This window comes from Bombus pyrosoma, linkage group LG7 (genome assembly GCF_014825855.1).
Source record: "Bombus pyrosoma isolate SC7728 linkage group LG7, ASM1482585v1, whole genome shotgun sequence".
Lineage (NCBI taxonomy): Eukaryota > Metazoa > Arthropoda > Insecta > Hymenoptera > Apidae > Bombus > Bombus pyrosoma.
The window spans coordinates 2,438,727-2,465,852 of record NC_057776.1 but is presented as its reverse complement, the minus strand read 5'-3'; the positions used below and the strand labels follow the sequence as shown (position 1 = coordinate 2,465,852).

The 27,126-nt window shown below is 33.0% G+C and overlaps 1 protein-coding gene and 1 long non-coding RNA gene across 3 annotated transcripts in view; one reads left to right on the top strand and one right to left on the bottom strand.

Annotated features, from left to right (window-relative positions):
• The window catches only part of LOC122569018 (serine-rich adhesin for platelets), a 206,304-nt gene that overhangs the window by 172,976 nt on the left and 6,202 nt on the right, over nt 1-27,126 (bottom strand). The window lies entirely within an intron of this gene.
• On the top strand, nt 4,375-20,601 carry LOC122569020. The gene is made up of 4 exons (XR_006317297.1): nt 4,375-4,564; nt 17,142-17,230; nt 17,702-17,848; nt 18,399-20,601. It is a non-coding gene; the product is annotated as an uncharacterized LOC122569020 (long non-coding RNA).

Genomic DNA, 27,126 nt, shown 5'->3' with positions numbered 1-27,126 from the left:
GTCCGAAAAGTTTCTTTTGTTTTATGAGGAAATAATAGACGCACAACGTTTTTCTGTTTTATAATATTTCGTCGAATTACGTATGATCCATTTTGTTCTGTTGAAATAAACACCGCGACATTTCACAGACTTGGTTTCACGTTTGTACAAAGGTGCACAGTTGTAAAAAACACGCTTGCGAAACTTGCGACACTTTTCGGACAACCTAATATAATGTGAATTGTGGATGTATAAAATAGAAGATCGATTTTATAGACAAATTATGGATTTTTTAAATTGTTTAAATACATATTATATACTATAATATCAATTTTATGTAGGTAATAGAGCGTAAAAAGCACAGTTATATTACAAATATGGCGCACCTCAGAATTTATAAACATAAATATAATCATATGTACATGATTGTACTCTATTATTATAAAATTATCACTTTCATTTATTCCTATTCTTCTCAAACAGTGATTGCCAAAGGGTACATTCCGGGATAAAGTTATATGCGAAAGGGCAAGATTTTTTCTTTTTTTTTTTTTATTAATCTTGATACGTATGTCTCTCTTGAATAAATTTTTGAATTTGTATACAAAGTGCACCTAAATATCTGTATATTTTCTAAAATGCGCCGTAGTTTTAATTAAGAGAAGTTTGAGAACCACTGTTCCTGTCATCAATATTTATCTTTTTTTCTTCCGTATAATTTTACGAAGTTCAGAAATGACGAAGAACGAAGCAGCAGAAAATAAATATTCATGAACGAAAAAATGTACGACAGTTATTAATATGGAAACAAAATGAACATTAATGGTCGAATGTCATTTGAAAATGTACTGTATGTATATTTGAAGCATAAATAGAGGATGAGAAAAAAAGGTGGGAAAAGAGAAGGAAGAAATAAAAAAATAAGACGTACGTATACAAAATAAATGAGGGATGTGGGAAAAAGTATTGATTGAAAGAAACTAAAACTATGTATTTGCCATAATAATCTTTTTTACCTTATGTATATAATAAGAAATATTCATTTTAATTAAAAAAGAAAAAAGACTAAAGACACTAGTCATTTTAATATTCATTAAAATAATTTATTAAAAAATTCGTAGATTAAAGTCATAATTAAATCCAAGAGGTCATGCTGCTGCATAATTTAGAATAAAAATATAAGTAGTTAAAAATTCAATTTTTACATAATCTATGTGAAAATGGAAATTCGAATATTCAAGTACATAGATAATTAGCATTTAAATAGATATTTAAACTATTATCTGAAATATTTAAATTTACAATTCATTTTTTATATATTGTCTACAAAAGATTAAATGAAACGCATGCTCTATCACGTAAGTAGTATCATATTTAGAAGTAGCAAATGTAATAAATTCATATAAATTACGTATATAGCATATGTATATGTCGGAGAAGGATTTGAAGTATGGACGTCTGATGAACCTTCACTCGAATTGACCATCGTGGTTAGGTATTTCTAGCTGATCGTTATGTGTACCGAGGTGATGATTACAAGATGTTACAGGTAATGACGGCAATCGAACAAACGGGAGGTCGATGACAATGAATTTAGGTTCGATACAAATCCACGGCCACGGGAAGACGAATCCGATATGATGCACGATCCTGGTGTACTCAACGTGTAAGTCGTAATGACTCTCTCAATAACTAATTCCATAACTTTCTCGATACCTAACTAACTCCCAGTACAAATGGAACTGCCCTTATATAGTCCTCTCCCCCTTTCTCGGGTCAATCTTTGCTTTTAAGGAGAGCTGCATAATTATTCCATACCTCTGTTGTTACATGTCCGTCCCATGACCGCGGCTACGTTCGCCAACTCATTATGTCACCTGGAGCCCACGCCCATCGTCATAAACCCTGAGTACACATAATCGGAATAGCGTCTTACAACTATTTCCTATTCTTATTGTTTAAGGATAGCTACAATAAAAGTCCGGGCTAGAGTATTGGGGGTTTTCCCAATCACTTCAAAAGAAAGGCCCCGATGTCCTTTCATCTCCGACATATATATCAGAAGGAACGATTTATTTCATGACGTGAAAGAACAATATAGTATTCTAAACGCAGAAACAATTACGATTTCTGTCATAATCCTCGGCACATTTCTTGCACCAAAGCTATAAACCTCTCGTCGTAAACTTTTAAAGAGACGCACTTCTTACATATTCACTTTGATTCGAAAAATTTCACAATCTGCATACAATGAGACGTAAAAATTTTGAATAGACAGAGTTTTAAGACATTTGAAATCACTTAAGTCTCTATAATAGCCTAATTCGGAACTGAAGAAAGCCGCAGTTTTGTCATTCTTTTGCCATATTTCTTTCTTTGCTCAATTCCGAATATTTCGCATTTTATAAAATCTTATATAACTTTACTTAAAAAGTCAAATGTATAGGGCAAGTATTTTAACATATCTCGAAAAACGAAAAACTACGAGATAGGATATTATAATCAAGAAGGCTATTTCCATCCAATTTCAATTATTATCTTTTATTTATTAACTAGTTTTGCATCAATATCTATTGACTGTATATGATTATCTGAAATATAATTAAAGACCAAAATAGGAAAGAAGTATATTTTATATATTTTCAATAATGTGAAAGAGTGTTCAAGCACGTATATATGAACGCTAGCATATACACATGTATGTGTACGTGTCACATGTTCGTCCCCTGCTTAACTAGGAATTTTTTCGTTGAGGAAGCGGCGATGCGACGTGTCGAAAGAATGATAAGCATTTCCAGGCAAAGAGGGATTTCTAGACTAGATCGGGTGTTATTTTTATTCGGTCTGCCGAAATTGCAGGCGAAGCTCCTCGTTCAGTCACTTTCGTCACTACTTCTCGTTTCCATATATTCTTAAAAATCACGTGCGCATGCGGGATAAATAAATATCTTTCGATGATTGTCGAGCATTTTTGGCGATAATACTTCTATGTTCTCTTCGAGAAAACTGTGTGCAACGAGTGTTATTAATAACGCTCTTTGATCCCCGAAGTTTTATTATTGCGTACCTATAACCTCAAACATTTCTTTGCTAAAAGAAGAAACGCATGGGTAAAATTAATATTTATCTACTTGATCTGTCTGTAGAACCTACGCTATTTACAGATAGTAGAGTGGAGGTTTTAGACGAGGAATGTAAGAATGTACAATAATTATTACTATAATTTTAATTGAAAAGAGTCAAAGCAGAATTAGTCTGAGTGAACGAAAGAAAGATGAAGATAGTAGACAGTGAGATTTGATTGATATTGTAATATTTTATAAATAAAAATAGTAAGAAAATTTACGGCTATAAAAATATTTCCACTGATTTACCAATCATTAGTAAATTTGATTTTTAATAATTAAAGAAATGAAGATACTTTTGATCAAAAGTAACGGTAAAGTAACTAATATAAGAAAACAGATGATGATAATAATAAAAAAATAATATGTATATGTAAAGTATAATAATATAAATAATAATGCATTAATACAATTCTTTTAAGTATACGCTATAAACATGAGATGCTACCGATTTCTTTGGAATTTACTGTTAATTTCAATATTTAATTTGTTTCGCCTTGCACCCCACTAAATTTCAGACATTTCTTTTAGAGACTTCAAACCTGATACTTATCTACTTTATTTCATAAAACTAGTTCTTTCTATCATTTTAGAGTTATGTTTGAAACTAATTTCATTCCGACCGATAAAGCCATAAACATGTGTCTGTCTAATAAATCTTATTGAAATTCTCTAATCTATGTACTTCAGTACATAGTACCAAGTATTGAATATTCTTATCTATCATTTTTTACATATAAAACATGTACGTGCTTTATTACTATTAATTACTATACAGTTGCGTCCAAATTGATAAAGAAATAATAGCAACAAATCTTAGAATGAAAAACAATGAAACCTAAGTTTCGCTAGTATGTAGGAAATACAAATAAATATTGGAATTTATTTTCTTGGTCTAAGCTATTCAGTATTCCATTCGATAACATTTTAGTGTAAGTTCACGATTTGCACGTAGACGCATGACTTACTATATGTTATAATATACTAATGGTCTAAATATATACTTCTCGAACTTTGCACATTTTCCATGACGGATGGAGAGGTGCATCATCACGATCTCACCCGAACATAATCGTATAAGTCTCAACACTCATATACCGAAAACGTAAAAGTAACCGCCCGAAAACTAAGTCGAGAAAAATCATGGAAAACATGGAAGACGAGAAAGTTCTTGTTCTGCGCATGCGTGACATGCTATGAATGTCCTAAACGGACACAGAAGCAGAGGCAGAGGCAGAGGCAGAGGTAGAGACAGAGGCAGAGCCAGAGGCAGAGGCACCTGCGATAGCTGCGCGAAAATCAGTCGCGACCGTTTAATTGTCAGTACGTTTTCGTATTCCGCTATGAACGATCAACGTGATTTCAAACGACGCGACGCGACGTGGAAACGTACGCCATGAAAAGAAGTAAGGAAAAATGATATAACAATGTATTGTCACGACCAGGCAGCATAACAACGGGTAACTTCTCTCGGCGTTTTTTCTTGTACCTTCTTTATTTTTACTAATGCTAATATTTTTTATTGTTTCGTATTTCCTATAGTTTTAAACATGAATGCATTCGGACTCCCTATACGCAGTACTTCTATAACGCGGGCTAAAAATTGTGTCACTGCACCCGTATAACGCAATTAAAGAGTTGCTGGAAATGACTCATTCCTGATATGAAAATACGTACGTCTTTAAATTAACTCAAAGCATAGTTTTGCGTTAAGTCTTGTGCTATAAGGAGGGGTGGCGGGTTGTTTACGGTTTGTATTGTGCAACAGTTATTATTGTAAAAAGCATAATATTTTGTTATATTAAAAGAAGACTACATATTTATTTAATTATAGTTTTTTGTGCTCTTGAATTCGTATAAAGAGAAATCCGTATAACAAGGATCGTATATCTCGCGTTATAGGGGGTCCTGTATTTCATACACATATGAAATGAATTAAAAGGCTGATGTTAATTTTGTTCCTGTTCATCGAGAATTACAAATCTATTATTTGTTTGTAAAGTACATAAGTTTTGACACATTTATACATACGCTATTCATTTATACATACATATATACATACTGAAATGCTAGAGCTAATAGTTTGATAATTATTCTATCTTTCATATAATTTGTATTAGAATAATTATTACATATTTTGCATGTAGTAGAAAATATAATGTTAATATTATTGTATATTATAATATCAAATACCAAATGTAATACATATAATATATATGTCGAGTTATCATTAGAATTTTGGGCGCGTAACAATTCTTCATTTGAATTATTGTTTTGCACAACAGAGATTATATTTACACGTATAAATAAGACTTTTACAAAATTTAACGAATACTATTGACAATGTTCTTGGGTCCAAAACGAATCCACGGTCAACGGCGAAATCTCTTTGTACAATAGAATATATTTTGAAACGCAAAGTGACGTTAGCTGTGACGCTCGGTTACTTTCTGACTGACTAATAAGACGATATCAGTAAACTCTCCAAGGTGATCACAAGAATAAAAGACTGATACGATCACATTTATCAATTGCATATTGACCGGAGATATCAACAAAGTTCCAGGCGCCGTTACTAGGCAGACCCGCGTAGAGCCGACATTGCTCCTGGCCAGGGCTTGTTTGTTAATACAGCGTGTGTCCTTCGATATCGGTACTTCTTCTGTTAGGTAAAAACGTTTATCCCATGTCCGTGGCTACGTTCGGCGATCGGTTGTGTCACCTCGAACCCAAGTATAGGGGATATTCTCAAAATTCCAAAAGAAAGGCCCGATATCCCTACATCTCCGACATATACATCAATCTAATTAACGACAAGGTACATCTAATGATTAATGAATATGTATTGGAATCATAAGTGTGTTCGTGTCTATAATTTTATGTAACATACTTTGGAATTTCACCAAAGTAATTATACGAAATTGTATTCAAACATATCTTTCCCGTAGACAATCTTTTGGAACTGAAAGTGATCATAAATGATATGGCATTTCAAAATATCTATCCAAATCATATTTATTATTTTATTATTATTTATGAATAACATAAGTATCTTATGTCCATATTACTTCTCAATATGATCTTGTTTTACTGTATCGGTTTGTAATACCGTATATATTCCTGCGTAGACTATATAATCTTCTGCGACGAATATTACACAAACTATCAAAAATTACAATAATATTACACAAATTCTAGCTCTAAAAATATCCAAGATAATAATCAAACTACGAAAGCGACAAGCCGGGATGCCTTTATCATTCCGAACCTTTTAAGTTAAAACGAACCTGTGCCGCCTTATTATCACCATGACGTTTTGCGATAATCCACATATTCCATATAAAAGCCGTTAATTAATTTCAAGTTTCCTTCTGAACAGAAACTGTTCAAAGTTTGATAGCACGTTACCATCCCACGCGACACAACGAGCCGCGTGCGCGAACTTTCACGATATCTATGCGTCAAGGAAGTATCCAAGCTCTCTTCTAGTCCGCAAGTAAGAGCGTTACTTGAGAATTTCTAACCGAGTCTATCTATTATGAAATGAAATCGTAATTACTCCTCGGCGAAGCATGGTTCGCGGGAACACGTCCATAACGGTTTCGTGCGAGTATTTTCAGGGAACACATGAATATTTTCAGCGGCGCGTAGTGATGGAACCGATACTGCGTGAACACCTGTCGATATCAGTTTACGAATTTTGAGCTTATTTGAAGGTTATATAGAATTTATATGAAGACAAGGAAAGGACACGATAAGTCATATCTTCTGTTTTTTAAGAGACAATTTAAAATTCAACACGTTATTAATTAAGTTAAAATGGTCTACTTATTTAATTTTGAAGTTAAATATATATTTTTCACATTTTTTATAATTTAAAAAATATTGCTTATCATAATACAAAAATAGTGATGATATTAAAATATTGTTTGTCTTAACAATTATACCTTTCAGCTAAAGCTAACAGTTTCTTTGACACATTCAATTATATTGACATATTAATTAATATTATTATAGATTATAATAATATAATATAACATAATAGTATTAACCATAGAGTGATATTAACACTTAGTCAATCGCGCGCGCCATAGCGAGCTATACGTTTCTACCGCGCCCGGACAAGCCATCCTATACGCTGTGCACCGCGCAATTTTCCAAGTATCGAGGACTAATATTCATTACTTAAAAAATAAAAAGTCTAAAAATTATTGAAGTGGCTAATTATATTTTGCGGTAATGATTTTATTCAATGATTTCACATATTGTTTACACAAAACATCAAATTAAATGTATATATTAAAAGTATAAATGAATATAGGTAAAATTAAAAACATTAAAGATGACTAAAGATAAATAACACGATTTGAACGTGAAATTAAAAATTCATAATGCATTTTAATATTTTTTTACAGTGTGATATCGTTCGATTATAACATTATTTAATCATAACTGATAATGTAACTTTTTAATTAATTTTAACACCACTAAATTGGTGTATTTTATTATATACTGTACTTTGTAAAAGCAGAAAAGGTGGCGCAATTAATTGGGTACAATTCCATGTAAATGATAACTGATAATAACAACAAAAAAAAAAACGTGTTGCTAAAATCAAAAAGGGAGATCTCTCCCTATTCGGTTGGCTAAGTGTTAAAATTAAAAAGTCAACAAAATGTACTTATCTTTTTTCTCGTGTTACTGTTTATTTATTTATTATTATTTAGCCCGTACCTTTCGGCTTTGGACGAACTTTCGGTTTTACATCTCTTATACTTATTTCTCTTCTTATATATCTACCTCCTCTCTTATCTACTCTAGTGTATTGCACTCCCTTAAATTATTCTATCTCTACAAACTAAAAAGTAATGACTAAAAACTATTGCCACTTTTGGGTTTTTGCTTCTTTGCTGTGCTTCCTTCTGGCCGTTTCTCCCCATCTTGTATTGTCCTTCTCTTCTCTATTACTGTTTTTAATTCTGTTAGTCCTTCTCCAATCTCATTCAGTGTTTTTTCTATGTCCTTTGGTCCTCTCGTTATTTCACATTCTTCTCTTTTACATAGTCTGCATCTTTTTTTTCCCTCTCCTTTCCAGTATTCCCTTGCTTTAGTCTCGTTTCCACATCTGAATCTTGCTAATATTTTTCTGTCCTTCCACTTCATCCTTCCTTCTAGGTATTTTGGTAGCTCTTCTTCGGCGATTTCTCTGTAATGTCTGTTATATTTAGGTTCCCTTATCCTTTTCCCCCTCTCTTCTGTTTCTTTCTTCCTTCTCTCTTCTATAATTTGGTCTGCTGTCATCCTTTCTTGCTCTTCCCTTGCTTCCATCTGTGTCCCTCCATTTTTCACCTCTTCTAGTCCCTTCTTTCTCTTTCTTGCTCTTTTCCCTTCTTGGCCATTTCCCCAGTTTCTCTCTCTTTCCTTTGTGCACTCCTTTACTAGTTCGTGTTATTGTTTATATTAAGAAGAATCGGTACATGACGTACTTTTACGAAAATATCACTATCGGTTTGATACTTGTGTTCGGGATTTGGAGTGACGGTCCTTCTATGAATCCGACAGCAGATCTGCCTTTTTTGCGAAACTCCGAATTTCCTACCTCCCAAGTTGTGAACCTTACGATGCCTCATTAAGAAGCTAATAAACACCCTAAGTGCCCGATGGGTCAGTTCTAAAGTAAACATCTGGTATCAGATAAAAATACCAGAGGATTACCACAATTACAAAAATACCACAATTACAAGATTCGAAGTAATAGATTTCCATCTCATCAAAACGATGGTAGGAAGGAAAATACGGGGACGGAAATTTAGTATATAAGGACCAGGCGAAGCTTCTTAAGGCAGTATTAACACAGTCTTACAACAGTCTTCATCAGAGCGTCATACTCTTCGTGTTACTCAACAGTGCAACTAATTTAACTGAACATAACATTATTCTGTATCTTGCTAGTGATTCTCTTCGTGTATACTAAAGAGCGCAAATAAATCTACTACTCCGCATCTTTAATTTGTCTCCACCTTGAGCGTTAATCTCGTTCAAGATTTGTGATATCAAATCAATCATTTGCAACCTGACTGATCGCCACTTAGTCGAGAATTCACAACAACTTGTATTAAAGTGTTAATATGCAATTGATATTACATGAAAATATTGATACAAATACTACAGTAACAAAGGATCGATTGTATTTATCAAATATAATACATAACTACATACATATAGCTTAAATATATAACTATTCTGTAGAAAACGTACAGATTATTATTAGTTAACAGTATTTAATGCAATATTATTACATAATTAATAAAAAAATTAAGCTTTACATGTTTCTTAATGTTTATGATTTATCAGTATTAATATTTGTGTGTATAAATCTACTTGAAAATTTTGATTCTTATTTGGTTGCTATAGGATTAGATTGATTGGTATTACTCCAAGGTGCATTGGTATTAAAAATTGTTATGTGTTCTCGTAATTTCGATACTTTCATTAACAATAGGTATTTACTCACGAAGGTATTTGAACTCTTATAGAAACTTTTTACGATCATATATTATATTATTATGTTATTATATTTTACAAGAGGTCGTGTATCAGTGTATTAGTGTATTATATCATACAAAACATTTTGAAAGTTCATTACCACTGCAATGAGGCACGACTATCATGATAATATTGGTATAATTTAAGACGGATCTGAAGGTATGTACACAAGTTACAAAATATTTATTGCAAACATACATTCTGCAAAGATAATCAAAATATTTCAACAATCGATTACTAATTATATTAGTAAGCTACGATATTTATAATGGGACCATCCTTAACATCAATTATTTGTTTAAGACCAATATTCACGAAGTGTATCAGTTTTTTTTTTATTAAATGTTCATTTGCAATAAGTCTTGGAATTTCTACACACATTTTCGGACTTGTTTCAAATTTTACGATCACGACTAATCACGATAATCATGTGTTATCGCAATGCTAACAAAATCGTAAAAAATTTCGTATAACGCACATAATACGTAAATGTCCGGATACTTTCATGAATTGTAGGTACCAAATTGTTTGAATATCATTAATATGCGCCGTATCAATCCCATCACTAGCGCTATCGAACCCTATCCATGAGATAGCGTGAGAGGATCCATCCGCGATGCGGAGCGTTCTGCGCCGCGTGGAAGCAAGAAAGTCTATTATTGGTTAATTAATCACGACGAGTTGAGCACCTGCCCTCGTCTCGTGAGCCTGTTATTAACCACCATTACTCGACTATGCCCGTTTGCTAAAGCTGTCTGCGACCTTTGACCACTTCTAGAAAGCCAGGCTTTCAAGTGGAAGATTCACGCTTCTCGTTTTTGTTCGACGGAACGCGACGGGACAATTTCACGTTGAAAGAGTGAACTTGAAGAGATTCGGATAAGAGGTCAATCAAAGCCACTGATTCCATAACGGGGAAGCTATTTGCTTTTGATAGACGTTACGTTACGTTAAGGTACAGCTCGAGTATCCCGCGGGAGTAACGTCCCCTTCCTCAAACATTTTCTGTTTACGATGCATTAGTTCGCTCGTTGAAGATGAATCGTGGCGAAACGTCACACCCTAATACATAAAGTGCAATGCGAGTTCGACTGCGCTGTCGCGTTTTATTGGATATTCGTAAGTTAGAGGTAAAGATTAGAAGTGTACACTATTGCACAGTATGATTTTGTATATTTTATACAATATACAATATAGGTTTACAGAAGATTAAGAATTTATATTTTAATTACTGCCTCTAACGTATATGTATATTATATATTGTACGTACAACTCTGTACATAAGTATTGGAACAATTATGAAATCTCGTCTTCAGTAAATCCAAAAAATCATTGGGGAGTCATCAAAACCATTAAGGCTGACTATTTCATTTCAAACAATAGATTATGGAGGTCTCATACATTCCATACTATAATAATAATGTTATTGATATAAGAAAATTAATTCTCTTCTTGTCCATATATATATACAGGGTGTTCCATTTTAATTTCCCCAAGCAAATATCTCTATAGATATGATAAGCATGAAAAAGTGTATGAACACCCTGTATATACAGTTACTTTCATATTCGAACATTATTTAAAACAGAATAACTTTTTTAAAATTGCCTCAAACGATTTAAGTTTTTCTTTTTTAGAGAAGTTAAGAGGATTAGTTTACGAAATGATACATAAAAAAATTAAAAAAAATACAATTGGCCAGAATCGTGAAGAAAAAAGTATAATTTTCTCAAAATTATTATGTAGCGTGGACTACAAACTATAGATATAAGTCGGACGTTATTATGAAGGGACATAATTAAGAGAGTGAAATATTCATAGGTAAACGTGATCATATTTATGTCTTAATAAATATATAATAATTAACCTGTAGCAACTAATTTTTATATATTAAGCTGGTACACCTTTCTAATCATTATTATCTCTCAGGTTTTCAAATTGTTAATTATATCAAGTTCCAAACTAAAATCAAATTCGCATGCCCATTTCTATTGGCGCATGATAAAACTTTGTCAATACTCTACTAGAAACATCTGTTAATAAACAAAAATTACAAGAAACACATTTGGAGAAAATTTTTAAGAGAGAGTGGGATTACTCGTTTCCCGTAACCTCTATATTTGTTCGACTTGTTCCGCATAACTATTTCAATTAACCACTCACATATATTTATACAGATTAAACGTAAATTAAAAATTCAATACTAAATTTCTACATGTGCGTAAAAATTATAAAATAACAGAAGTTATATAGTGACAAAGCTAACTGTCTCCTGAAAATGTTGTTCCCAAGATAAAAGATTTTTACCTTTCCGCGCCAAACTCGTTGAACGGGTTGATTGTCCGCTATTCGAAATATATAAATAATGAAGTCTTTAAACATTTTACGATGTTCAGGACGTAAAAGAGGAATGAACCCATTGAAGATCATTACACAAATTGACAATTAGATGTGAGACGCTGTTTGCCGTTTCAATCATCGGGGATCGTTTCGTTCAATTATTACGAGCTCCAAGTACATATCGAGCCGATGGTACTCGTTGGTTCCAAGAGCGCTCTTATCATGTTTGGTAGTGTGAAATCGGTTAAACTAGGCTAGGCCGAACTGAACTGCTCGTGTCGATTGAATTGAACGAAGTGCAAATTTGTCAAGATGTATCATGTATAAAACCAGACATACGTTATCGTTCTTTCATGATGGAAACTCTTTAAGTACATATTCCTATCTTTCCTTGGCACGCCTTTACTGGTTTGTAGAACTCGTTGGCTTGATAACGCGGATGTGCCCTTTGGCGGAGAGATAACTAATATTTTATGATATGTTAGTAATTATGATTTAATTCCTCCGTATATTTTATCACTTACATATTATGCCAGATGAAATTCGTATCAAATGTTCCCTTCATTAAAATATTAGTATTAATTGCGAGACGCACATTTATGTATTTTGTAAATAAACTGCAAATTTTTTATAAGAAATTTAAAAAATGCATGGAATGCACCTAGTATGCAAGAATATATTACAGATTCGAAGTATAATATTAATAGTTACGGTAAACTTCAAATTAACCTTTAGCCTTTCTCTTTTATTAGCTTTTTGATCTTTTAGCTTATTTAGCTTTTGATTTACCATGGTTGCGATTAGGAACTGTAATTATTATTAACAAAGGATATTATGATATCAAGTTCAGTTTTATCGAATAAGCATGTTTCCGAAGATAGCTACATATTATCGTTTGTGCTCGTTAAAATTGTAGAAGGGACGAATCTGACAATTCCAGCACATTTTCTAAAGTAATCACACACTTGGTATATGACAATCGAATCCAGGTTGTTCACACTATTGCATAGTTACGCTTGTCGAAATGGAAAGAAATAACGAAACCCTATCAAAGGGAAAATTTGCTAGAAAAGAGATTTGAAAAATACGAAATTATATTTTTTCTTACGTTACACTTTTTTACAATGTGTGTAAATTTGTATGGATATGCAAGATGTTTGATAAGAACAATAAATATATATGAGACGAAGAGTAAATGATCAATATCACGATTAAAAAAAATTCCATAAATAAAATGAAAATGTGTTTTACGATTAGTTTAATGTACTTTTACCTTTTGACGTTAACGTTACTAGTAACGATAAGTTAATATTAAGTTTACGTAATAAGAATTTAATTAAATTTGTGTTGTGAGGGAGAATTTAAAATCGTTTAACCATTTCGCAACCATGGACAAGATGTCTCATGACACAATATTCTTCGTACTACGCCATTTAGATACTTATATGTACTTATGTGTTACTTGTACAGTACAATAAAAATAAATAAAATTGTTTTGAACAACAATATGCCTTTCATTCGCTATGAGGTATCGTGGATTGTTATTTATGCAAATTACAACTCTCGTCCTAATAAACAAATATGCGAGATATCTCGTCCGTAGAGAAGTGTAATCGTAAATTTAATTGAAGCTCTTTTCAAAATTACTTAGGAACTAAGCGAAATTGAAACTATGTGAGACCGAATGGCGGTTATATGTCTAGAAAAAGGTTATCCAGAATATTGATCTTGACAAGATATTTCATGATCATGATATCGGCGAGGTTTGCCGTGATCGATATATATATATTGTTACGTCGCGTGAAACAGTCCGCGCGACTTTTCCCACCATAAACTTAGGCTTTAGTTTATCTTTTGTATTAGTATTCATCACTAACTTCTATCAACTTTGAAGGAATCGTTCCTGTTAGTGTTATCGGTTTATGAATGGTCCCTGGAACAGTCCTTAGGTTTATTATGCGTTCGTACTAATTACGGAGAAAGCGAATATTTCCCTAACGGGAAAGCTGGTTTTTCCCAAGAACAAGGCCACCCCGAGCTTTCTTCAGTAATGCTACGAGAACGCACTTCACTGTTATTACGAAACTCGTACAGTCAACACCCGGACTTGCTCTCAACAAGAGAGAGCAGTCACTACCAATTGATCTTCTGGCTCAAGTTCTGTAACCATTAAATTCTCTTTGTCCATATTATACAGGAAATTGTTAGAAATATACATATCTTAGATTCTGCTACCGCGGTGTTGTATCGAACCAACCACCCCTATTATCTAAATCAGGGGATCGATCAAATCGTGATGTCGATTATTATAATCGTAGTGGGAATTTACGACTCCCGTTGACGTGATATCTCGCGAACGCGTCCCCCGCGATTGGTCGAAAATACATATACAGGGTGGTTAGTAACTGGTAGTATAAGCGGAAAGGGGGTGATTCTACGNCGAAAAAAGAAGTCGAAAATATAGAATAAAAATTTTTCGTTTGAGGCTTTGTTTTCGAGAAAATCGACTTTGAATTTTCGCTCGGTACGCGTGCACTTTATCACGTCTCGTTATAACGGATCTCACTGTAGATCGTTGTCTCGATGGATATTATCGCAGTTTAAGTTTGTTTTTGCCGTAACGGAAGATTAGGAATACACAATGAAATAATATGAAGTAATCTTAAAGTTTATTATTACAAAAATTGTTGAAAATGTTGCCCATTCTGCCGAACACATAGTTCTGCTCTTCTAATTAAATTTCTAGGAACACTTTCTAACATATTCGATTGTTTTAAAGTATGAAAGGCTACAATAATCTTTTCTTTCAATTGCGCGCAACTTTCGATTTCTTCAGAATAGACAATTGATTTAATATGGTTCCATAAATAAAAGTCAAGCGGAGTTAAGTCAGGAGAGCGTGGTGGCCAAGCTATTGTTCTAGCTTGGAACAATACTATTCAAAGTCGATTTTCTCGAAAACAAAGCCTCAAACGACAAATTTTTATTTTATATTTCCGACTTCTTTTTTCGCGTAGAATCACCCCCTTTCCGCTTATATCATCAGTTCCAACCACCCTGTATATATATATATATATATATATATATATATATATATATATATATATATATGTGTGTAATTACGATAATCTGTTTTAAAATTTCTGTACTTTGACAATTTCTCCATCTTACATCAAAAGTGAAAAATTATTCATTCCAAAACATATTTTACTATAATAAAATTATAATAAACGCATGTGTAAGATAATTTTACACTGGAAGAATTAGAGAACATGGGATTTACGAACAGCGAAGGAGAGACGCAATTAGCTGTGACATCCGTACGCTGTCCGCGATAAATATCCAACCCATGACCCAGTAAATCATTTCTAAGCGACTTTTAAGAGTTTCCTGCTGGCTTGGTCCGATGCTGGCCAGTTCCGAGTATGCTGAGAAATCGTTTCATTGTGCCGGATTGACATTGTTTTACGGTCGAGGCGAGCAATAACTTATGTGTACGCGAACGCGACTCTGCAGCCTGACGGAGAACATCTAAAGGATCTCGGAGTTCGTTATGGAACGACTTTAGAGGGAAGGGACGATTGCGTTGCACTCGTCGACCTTATCGAGGCATCCTCGATTACCATTACCTACAACACGAAACACAATATCTCGTTTATCGGACAGGTCCTCGTGCTCTCGCGTACCCCGCCTTTCCTGTACAACTTTTTTACGGCACTGTCCAATTAGATCCATTAATTCTCTCGAGATAATGTAGAACATATCCCGACAATTTTGATTCTTATAGTTGCAAAAAGCTTTAACACTTTGCAGTCCTATATCGACCTGAACTCGACGATTTATTTCATTTAGCTTTTTCCAAACTTTTATTGTAATATATAAAGTATATCCTCTTTTACTGTGCGTTAACTTAATAAAAATATTGAATATTGATTACAAAAATATAAAAATACATTTGAATCCTGAACAAACCAAAAAGAATTAAGATCTTTTAGGTATGAATAATATCTCTCAATAATTTTATGTTAACGAAAGCAAATAGGAACAAACAGTGAATTCAGAAAATATTTGAGTTGCAAGTTTCAATGATTTTGGATGTGAATATTATTTCTCAATAATTTTTGTTTGGTAATTTAATTTATAGGAAAGATTAGAGCAAGTTGATACATTTTTTAGTTTTCAATTTTCGTCATTTTTATTTGAATTAATTAATTAAAAATACGCTAAAATATATTTTACTTTCTCTCTTCATACACATATTATAAGTAAAAATATCAAAACACATAATACATTATGGGCAAAGCAATATTCATTTCATCACTCGAAACGTATCAATTTATCTTATTACGGTGCAAGGTGATATTCTTCGATCCTTTATAAATATTTCCTCCGTCGAAATGTATTATTTTAATAACAAATATTCCTATATAGTATAACTTTAAAATGATTTTTGTATATCAACCTGTTTCTTAATTTAACTTGGTCTGCTTTATTTTATTGCTTAATATCCGTCGTAAATACTAATTTAATGGCAAAATAAAGTAGTTATTATAGTTAGACATACTAATATTGCGTTTGCACGATGATAATATCATTTGAAACTTTTTGCTTCAAGGACAAATTAAGCTAGCAATATCTTCATGGACGATAAATGTAAGGCAAATAAACCTTTCTCTCTATGACACACTTTATATCTAAAATACATTATTCATCTCAACAGTCACCTAAAACATAGTAATTAAGACGATAAAATGTACATCCTATTTATATTTCATCCAATTTTCATGTCAAATGATCTACATACGTATGTATACAGCAATCGACAATAAGATGATTCTACAAGAAAAGACAAGTCGAAAATACATATATGCAGGTGATTGTGTAAGTGGCCTAAGTCAAGAATCTAAAAGAAGAATTTATCGTTTATTTTGCGCTGCGTCTATTTACATTACAATAATCTGAATCCGTCTTTGAAAAATACTATAAATTGGATTAAGTCGATTGTTGCGTCGTTAAACAAAATTCAGTTCACGCGTCAAACACAAAACTGTAAATATCTCGAAACGAAAAATATACGACGCACGCCATTTTCATAATCACCAGCATATATATTCAGAATACAATTTTTTTATATGTCACTTCTTTTTTTAGAAAACCGAGTTTGAAAATGTGTCAAGTCCGGTATATATAAACTTGGCTAATTACCGACTAGAAACATATGAATGAACACCCAGCAGAAGGTAATAAAAATTTTAGAATAAAATATTTCCGTTTAAGACGTCATTTTCAATAAAATAGTTTAAACATGCATGTACAATGTATATAATTTTTTCGAAAACGAAAGCATTTTACAGAAACATATTTCTACATTTTTTACTTGTTTTCGATAATTTGGCCCTATTCAATACGGAATTAGCGAAGTTTAAATACATTTAACAAATTTTCTCGAAAATGAAATATTATTATTATTATTATTATTATTATTATTATTATTATTATATATATATTGCCGATTATATAATAGCTGGGATATCCTGTATACTGCACATGTAGCGCATAGTACGAACGATATTCATTAAATACTTTTTTTTTAAGTATACAGTCCTCTTCATTTCGTCGAATTTTTATTTCATAAATGATCTTCTAGACAATAACAGAAATGTTACATATGCACCAAGCACTCAAAAAAATTGTTATTATACTTATCACAGATTCAATTTCGCGAACAGAAACAATTCGAGACGCTGAAAGAAAAAACCGATTCGAAACTAGCTTAAATTGCAACGGAGCACGTTTATGCATTCCGATTCGTTTGGCTGTCGAAGCTTCGATACTACAGAAACAACAACCAGTTTATAGTAAGTGAAGATTTTGCGGACTTAAATAACTTATTGCAAGTTCCTATCGGAACACTTTGTTTTCGCATTGATCTTCAAACATTTCTATGGTCTCTTATCCGAGTATCTAATTCGCGAATAATAAACTCTTATTTAACAAGTAGTTAATTATATTACAAATAGAAGTTTCGAAAATATTTACGATACATTCTACAATGCTTTAAATTCATTCGTGTTTGATGAATGTATCAAATTGGAAAATATAACATGGAGAGATAGCAATAAACTTGTAAAATTATAAAACGTTAATATTTTCTTTACAATTAATTATATGTATAAGCTTTATATTATATTTCTATTTAAATCTGGCTTTAAATCTTTCTATTTAAAACCATTACAGAACAAATTTCCTCACTTTTAGTAATTTAACGAATTATAAAACTGAAATACCAGAATGATCGACCCGTTAAGTTGCTCGCAAAGTACACCGCCAATCAATGGAACGGTACTGTTACTAATGACGATAAGATGCTTAGCGACGAGACGCTAACGCCTTCGAATTTTTTTACAGAGGCAGCCTCTGACCGACAAACAACACGTCTTCCAACGAAACAGAGATACACCCATCCTTCAATTTGTGCAGAGTATCCGTTCCACGTGGATTCGTTTTACGCGATTGAAAATCGCATAAATAATGTCTGTCAGTAGAAAAGAAAAAATATGTACGCAGATGATGACTAGCACAACGTAATGTACTTTTATCCTAACCTCATACAGCATTATTGTATACATTACTGTATACACTTGTTACTTTTAAAATTTCTAGAAAAATATATTTTCTGGTCGCGTAAATTAAAATCGCATAAAAAAAGTACCGCGTAAATGGAGCGACGGGTGTACGCGGTCGTTTGAAACGTTAGCTTCGCCTCTGTTCGATCGATTGTTCTCCGACTTTGTATTGTTCATGTGGTTCAAGGGTTTCAGGCCGACTCATCGACCAACTGACTTTTAGAACTCACGAACCAAACAGCCATCTCCTCAAGCCGAAGAGACACAGAGAGCAGTACGTTTCATTATGTCCAAGTATCCGTTAGAAAATGACGTTTCTGTTCGAACACGTATTATCATGAAACTATTGTAACCTCCGTATATGCTTACTTCTTCTTGCATTAAGATGTTAAAACTATTTTAAATCGCCAAAAATTGTCGCTGTTATATAAGATCATTTTAATTAACGATGTATGTGCTTTCTGCTCTATTGTGCTTTGCAAATAGATTAGGCTGTTGTTACAATGAACGCGAATTCGCGCAAACTATCGCTCTGATAACTGAAAGATCTGAAGACCATAATTAGTTCATTAATAAGAATCTATGTATGTATATACGTACATATTTGATTGCTTTAACATATTGAGTTTGTCAGAACGCCAGTTCGAGAAAATTCGCGTCCACTGTGAACTACAGGTTTATAGCAGTTTTAATTAATTTAATAAAGAAGTTCCGAAATGTATATTTTTACATTCCACATACTATTTAATGAAAAAATCCGTTATTTCTGCTGCATTATGTAAGAAGTATATAATATGCATATTACAGCAACGAACAATTTTATCGCGAAACATTCATGATAATCGTTTTTCCTCTACGTTACTATCACTAAATGATATAATTATAAACAATATTTATCCATATCTCTTATACACGTGTCCATTCGATCTAACGTAAATAACGCTTCTATAATATTCCTCAAAATGTAATACTGAAAGGCGAATGAATTTACATGTTACACAACCTAATATTAACCTTACGAAAAATTCAGAATAAACACAGAATTTAATAATCTTTTTATTGCTAAAATTGTTTTGCATTACCATACAAAAAATTCATATTTTCAACTGTTTAAAAACAACAAACTTTAATAATTGCGATAAATGTGTAATAACATTTAAGATGTGAAAATAGCATTTATCGATTCCTACTTATTATGTTACGTAGTGAAGGGATTAAACTAATGAAACGACGATTGAATATGTCCTTTTCTGTGCTGTAATAGAAGATGTTCATTGACTGTATGTAAAGCTATTTACTATTTCTCTATAATAATTATATAAGTACATAATATTATGGCAATAATATGATCATGAAACGAATAATGATAATATTGTGCAGTGATGAAATGACAACTGCGTTGAATACATTCAGAACTTAATTCATACTGTTTTAAAACCTAACTCCGAGTTAGTTTTACAGAATATGTGTAGCAATATGAACCTCACAGTATTTCATGGTATAAATAAATAGGTATGCATAAATTCAAGAAGGAAATGATGTACATGGAAAGAAGATGAGGGTAAGGAATCTACCGTGATGTGAATATTACTCGATTATTCGTTGAACAGCTACTTGTTGCGCAATAATACGACGTAAATTAGATATAATGAGTACATTCTATTCAACAAGTTATCTAGATTCATGCACTTTCTCTTCCTATTTCAGGCATAGTTGTCGATGTTTTATACTCAACCAATGTTATATTCGGCGTAAAGTAATTAGTTTTTTAGGAAAATGTAATATGAATGAATTTTTTACAAAAGGTACTTTGCTTCAACAAATTATTAAATTTTCTCTCTGTTATATTTGGGAATTAAAGTTTTTTGTGCTAAGGATCGAGAATAAAACGAAAATACAAAGAATTATAGTATACATAATTTTCCATCTATTACTTTAGAGAGTAAATACAGATTATAGTAAAGAATGTCCGCCGTGTGGTTTCAAACTTTTGATTGCAATTTATATAAATACAGTTGTATGTTTAATTAAATAAAACATATCCAATCTATTAAATGATAAACTGGCTTTGCATATCTTAAAATATTTACAAAATATTTACAACACGAGCAGTTGCAATCAAATCACACCTGCTTTGACTTTTAAAGAAATTAAACTTCAAATTTATTATAATTTTAATAATATCCCAAGAAATAAAATTAATCAAGACAAAAAATATGTTAGACGCTAACATAAATATTCAACATACTATCATTAAATGAAATGAATTTCCAAAAGAAGTTTCTTATCCTTAGAGAAACTGAAATTGCTATTCATCCACAGTTTATCTTTAGAAAATAATTTAGAAAATACAAATAAAAATTAATAAACAAAGAAAAATTAAACGAACGTTGTTCCATTATTCCACATACTCATTACTGCTCTTACTTCCAGAAAAGAAAAAAAGAAAAAAAGAAAAAGAACTTCTTTCGAGAACACCAAGATCGCCATTTATCGCCTTATCACGAGTTTCCAGTTCCATCTGGAGAGATCATTCGCAAACTGCACATAAACGCACTGATTGCTTTCATCGTTCGATCCCTGTAATTAGAATACTATCGCATTTCGGGGATTCGTAGGATTGCAAGGCACAAGAAAATTATTCAGTTCTAACATCGTTTCCGATATCGAAACGCAACCGTGCCTCTTCTCGTTCTAATTCTTCTTTTCGTGATTAGGCGCTATTGAACAAAACTCAAAAAGCATGAACTTTTTCATGAAATGAAACCCATCTTCCATCTGGGGCACAACTTCAAACAGAAAAGCTTAATCATAATTATCGTTTGATGCTTGGAAAACAAACTTTGAAAGCCTTTAAACCGAGATTATTAGGCAGACATCGTCGCTTATAGTTTACAAATGACTTGCTCCTTAATTCTGTACTGTATCTTATTTTGGATCTTTCCAATTTTAATTTCAATTTGGTTATTGAATAAGATGAAAAACTGAAATATCTCATTATGTATTATTGCCATATATGATTATATTTTTCAGAGATGGAAAATTCTGATTTTATTTTGTATTGAATAATAGTATTTCAATGCTGTTATCAATACATTTGCATCTTAGAGTTTCAAAAAGACGAATGCTATTCAGGCTAAAAACCATTTAATAAAATTTTAAGGAAAAAATATTAAGTAATAACCTGAGGAGCGCATTTTTATAAAATCCAAAATATTACATTTTATCATTATAGGTACATTTACATATATTAATTTTAATGTCCGTGTGAAGTACTACTGAATTTTCATAACCAACCTATTTTAATGGCTGTATATAAAAATTTAATTAAGAACACTAAATATATGGATACTAAAAGTTAGTTAAGAATACATAAAAATATCACAATAAAGGTTACTTGAACATTTACTCATTATTTTGTACGATTATTATTTATAAAATCACGCAACGTAATATGGTGCTGCACAAAACCTTTCTCGATTATACATAAACTTTACAACATATTTTAAAATCATCGATAGGAGGTTTTCATCAAATTAAACAACATGGTAATGTTTTTCTAACTTTTCGCGATTTCCACAGAAAACCACCAGTGTCGTTACGTTTCTGTATTGATGCTCTAACGAATGACACGCATTTCATGAGAATGTATTAACTTGTATATAATAAAACATTTGTGTCTCCTGTTTGATAAGTGTAATAAATTGTTATTTTTCAAAATATGTGTCCAAGTCCAATTATTATAAAATTTAAAGCATGTACGTAAACTTCTATGAATGGATGTATATTATATAAAAGCTACGCGTCTTAATTTTATAACCCACCAATTCCATTCTCGACTTAAAGCATCTCATTCGGTTGCATTACCGTACCGTGAATTTCGATTGGCGGCTTATTTAATGTAAATTAATAATTCGCGAAGTATCATGCTATATCACCTAGCAGGCTGCTCCAAGATCCGCAACACCATCGACGGAGGGCACACGTTATATTAGCAGCGCAGCACGGTAATTACGCAAAACGTGTGCAGCTTCGTTGAACACGATCGTGTTACCATCATAGAAACACCTGAAACCGTATAACGCAAACATAACGACTACATAATTACGACATATCCTTATGTAATGTCGTAGATACACATTCATTGCCTCGTGTCGGTGGCGTTCACTCGCGTTTATCTTTTGGAGATGATTGAACGCGTTTTTCCGCAATTAAGCTTACGAAATGCTCCATGTGGAATGTTGAATGAAGTTTGAGTCGAACAAGTTTTATATTCCCAGTGACCACGTTCACGATCAGCGGCGTCAGTTTCTTAAGAACTTTCTATTTCCGTTTCATCCGAGCGTGGCGTTTAATTTCTTCCCGTTACGTCAAGCTAACCGAGTCTTCGCGGATCCTCATTTTCCAGACATTCGATAGACTGGTAAGCCGATCCCTATTATGACTCGTACATCGGTAAAGTGTGAAAGAACTGGACATTGAGGTGTAATTAAAAGTATTAATCCCCTAACGTAATTAAACTTGATTTTCAATTGAGATTTGATAATAAAAGAAGTAAAGCTGCAAATTCGTTATTATTGGAAACTTATTATGCACCTACTGCCTTCTCCGAGAACAAATTTGAAATGATTATAGGTATTAAAAGGATAAAATGAAATAACGTACAATAAGGTTCATTAGTTGATATAATAAAACGTCATCGTCTAGAATCATAGAATAATGATTTTCAATCGTGATTTTCAATTGTTCCGTGGTATACTGGTATGAGATATTTGGATAAAAGGGATTTAAAAATATCTATTACCTAAATTACAATGACAATGTTTAATTTGTTTTAAATGCTTACTTAATTTTGTCCATATAGTCACTAAACAATCGGGCTTAAATAGTCTTTCAATATGGAACATCGTGCTACAATAAATCATTAGAATATGCAAAGAATATAGAACGATACACGCAACTTTATGCTAATTCGAAACCGACAAACAAGCTGAACGACATATTTATACCAGCATCTTTTTCCCTCTAAACACCATGTTCTCTTGGTAGACGTAAATCACGATTTCACCAGGCCTTACAATATCTCTTCCGAGGATGCCTACCTATGCGAAAGTTCAAGGTTGCTGATGCTTTCCAGAGCCGGCAAGCGTAATTCCATGAACGTTAGGACATTATTATATACGTACAGTCATTTCCTTTCGTTATTAACTTTTCCTCCGTGAATCACATTCGAACATCGTTTGTGAATACTACGATATTTACATATTCGTCGAATATTTAAAATTTAATTGGTATGAACGAAGACTGCAAATAACACAACTTAAATGGTATAAGCAACAAATGGTAAATATCAGAAGTAGGAAAATTCAAAATCGATGTACGAAGTTTAAAATATCAAGAAATCATTTAGCCATGTTGAATGTCTCAGAACGAATCACGAGATCTTGATGTAATATGGCAGTCATTTAAAGCAAACTTCCCAGCATATGTATGAACAGTTACTCTTTTATTGAACTAATCAACAATCGTTATGGAGTGTGCTGACGTAGTACGTGAATATTACATTGATAACGGCCGAGCGAATAGATCAACGAATCTATATCCACTTTATTGCCTTTTAAGCTTTTATTTATTGCCTTTTATGCTCTAGAAAATTCCGTAACTTTTGATAAAACATTATAAAATCTATTTGATCTAAATATCGTTGTCGGATGAAATATGTGAATGAAAATTTACAATTATTCAAATAATTTCGTAAACGAGATTGTTTTGGAAAGAACGCCCGTCCTCTCAACATAATAACCTATTCTTACAGTTTTTACAGTTTACCCTTCTTACAGTCTTACAGTTCTTATAAGATTATAGAACTATGAAAGGATTACAAAATAGTTGGTTAATAAGATAAATCGTTTATTAAGTGAGAAAGAATATGCCAAATAAAAGAAACAATATATATCTCGCAATTGATCCTTTTTCTCTAAATAGGATTCATGTTCTTATTGTACCATTCTTCACGGTGGAAAGATCGATCTTTTAAGAATGGATCGTAAATGATTTCAATATCAGTCAAATTATTATGTACTCTTATAAAATATCTATCGACAGTATGTAATATAAGGAACACCAAATCACACTATACATATTATAGAGATCTTATTACAAACCTAGTTTATTAAATATAATATAAAGATCTCTCGCGATAAAAGTATAAGAATAAATATTCCAATATGAAATAGTTAAAGAAGGGAATAAGCTGATAGATTTGCTTAGACATAAACCCTTTCAATCTTATCATATTTTCCAGCTATGGCCTTTATATTCGAAGTCAGCAAGTATCTACTGACTTATAAACTAGGCTGTTTATCGGCAGCACAAGCTCTTCCAAGAAAGTACACTCAAATATTCCAATCATTCTGACTATTCCAATTAAAAAAAAAAAAAAACCTATTCAAGAACAATAAAGCACGCGAAATACGTAGTACCACGCCATATTGAAATTATAACGTGGCGATATATCAAGATTTAATTAACAGGTTAGACGTAATTGTCAACAGCTGAAGGCAACGTGCACTCCTTGCCTCGTGTCAAAGTCGAAACAAGTAACGATAAACTGTCGCGATCGTGAATCGCAACGCGATGTTCGATTAAAACGATCACTTAGCCGTTCGCGAGGAAAGATATATAGCATGGTTATCTCGGTGCGCAGCAGTGAGTCCATCGACGGATCTACGCGACTGATTCGGAGAGCCCTATAAACGCGCGTCCTCTTGGATAACAAGATATCGCGATGCGTCTGTCTACCTATCTTCTGTCTCTCTTTCAAGAGAGTAAAATTTGTCTGAGTCTGTGAGCGTTTAAAGGGTATAAGAGAGTGGCCTTTGGAGAAGAGAGGCCGTAGGGCGAGAAGAGACGGTGGTGTGGTATCTACCTGACGAGTCAGCTGTCCGCGTAGGCAGCCCGCGCCTCTGTTCTAGCGAACGTCTCTGAAAAGACGTATCCAGAGAGACCTGTAGGACTCGACGCAAGCGATCCCTCGGGGTTAGGGGCCCTGACCGTAGGAAGAAGCCTCAGCTGTTTGCCGATGGAAGCCGTAGGACGTTATTTACGCCGCGCCGTCTAGCTCTCGGCCTGTAGGCCTTGCGTACTGCGTTGCAACACAACGAACAGAAACGCCGCCGGCTGTTGCTGAATACAGTCGTGCATGGTAATACGTGGCTGATATGCTCGAACGGTAATATGGTAATACCTAGCGCGATCGAGGGTGTACGTTCTTCCATCGTAGCCAAGCGAGGAATAAAGGGCAGAGAATGGAAAGGGAGAAAAAATATGGACGGAGCGCAGCAACATAAGCCACACGAAGAAGAGAACACGGAAGCAGCAGAAGGAGGAGCGGTCCGTACTTATAAGATCTACACTGTAGATCGTATTTCGAGGACAGGACACGCTCGAAACGTGGCGGAACGAAAGCACGTGCTTCCTTGGTTCGATGAGTCTCTTGCGAGCTCAGGAGAGAGAATACAAGTCAGAGAAGAAGCGGATTGCGTGACGACGAAGTCGAGGTTATCGTCGATATTCAGAGAGAAAAATATTGCGTTCGTTGCTTCGCCAGCCGAAACTAGCATAAAATACGTTTTTGCTACCTCCTCTCCTTAGTTGCATCACAGATACTTGTAAATGTAAATGACGGTTAACGAAAGATTCCATTCGAGAAAGAGATCTTTAATTTTAACTTCAAGCTGATATTATTTGGGACATTGATGCTATTAACAAAGTTGTTACAATATGTACAGATAGTACAAGACACGCCTCGCGAGAAAGCCTCGCGGTTCTGCCTCGCAGTGTCTGTACATAGCTGGGACTGCGAGGCATATTTGATCTTGATAAAAAAACCGACAATCGTTGGCGCGCATCGAGGCAGTCTCGAGGTTCTGCCTCACGTGGTCTGCGCATAACTTCACGTCTCACCGCGAATGGAATTACGAAACCAACCGAGAATCTAAATATCCTTTTCCTTTATGAAATTCTATGATTACGTACAACAGTCATTGTAACCAGCTGCCATTTTTGTTATTAGGAGAGATCGTGAAAATGGAAAAAAATGTTAAACATCATTAATTGTAAGTGGAAATTGTGAATTTTCGAATATCTAGTATTTCTCCTCCTCTTCTTCTTCTTGCTTGAATTTGCATTTGCGAAAAAGATTAAAAAATTCATCCTATTTTTACGATCAAAACCGATGGATAAAACGTTGTTTTTAAAGGAAATTACTCTATTCAAAAGAATTATAAATAAATGTACTACTATGATAAGACTAGCTTAATAAAACATGATGTAGAGAAATCTTCAAAATCGTAAAGTTAAAAGGCATTAGGCTTAACTTCTTAATTTATAAAACAATTGTGTAATCAAAACTGTATTTTTTTAATGCTTTCAAACGAATGTAAAATACCAAAAACAAAATTTAAAAAATCACGCATACTCAATTTAATCCTATACAAAAGTATACTAAA